Source organism: Penaeus monodon, chromosome 28 (assembly GCF_015228065.2).
Source record: "Penaeus monodon isolate SGIC_2016 chromosome 28, NSTDA_Pmon_1, whole genome shotgun sequence".
In the NCBI taxonomy this organism is placed as follows: Eukaryota; Metazoa; Arthropoda; class Malacostraca; order Decapoda; family Penaeidae; genus Penaeus; species Penaeus monodon.
Window position 1 is genome coordinate 13,205,086 of NC_051413.1, and position 257 is coordinate 13,205,342.

A 257-nucleotide genomic window follows, 5' to 3' on the forward strand; every position below is an offset into this window, starting at 1 on the left:
ATGTCAGTATGCACTCTGGCGAGGAAAGGTGCATGCATGGAGATTGGTAGCGTGAAGTGTGGTAGCCGTGACAGGGAATACCGTTTGCTGTATAATGCAAACGGCATATCAGGTGTCGTTTATATCATTGATTGATATATGTACATTGGATCTTTAATCTTAACTATGAACATCTTTATTTCAATATTTGAAAGACACCAAACTTTTAACAAATATCTATATAACATGTTTGAAAGTTTTATCTCTGTAAATATATT

At 34.2% G+C, this 257-nt stretch overlaps 1 protein-coding gene across 1 annotated transcript in view; it reads left to right on the forward strand.

The window, feature by feature from the left end:
• The window catches only part of LOC119591041 (G-protein coupled receptor 54-like), a 58,154-nt gene that overhangs the window by 23,592 nt on the left and 34,305 nt on the right, over nucleotides 1-257 (forward strand). The gene's annotated exons all lie outside the window — the stretch shown is intronic.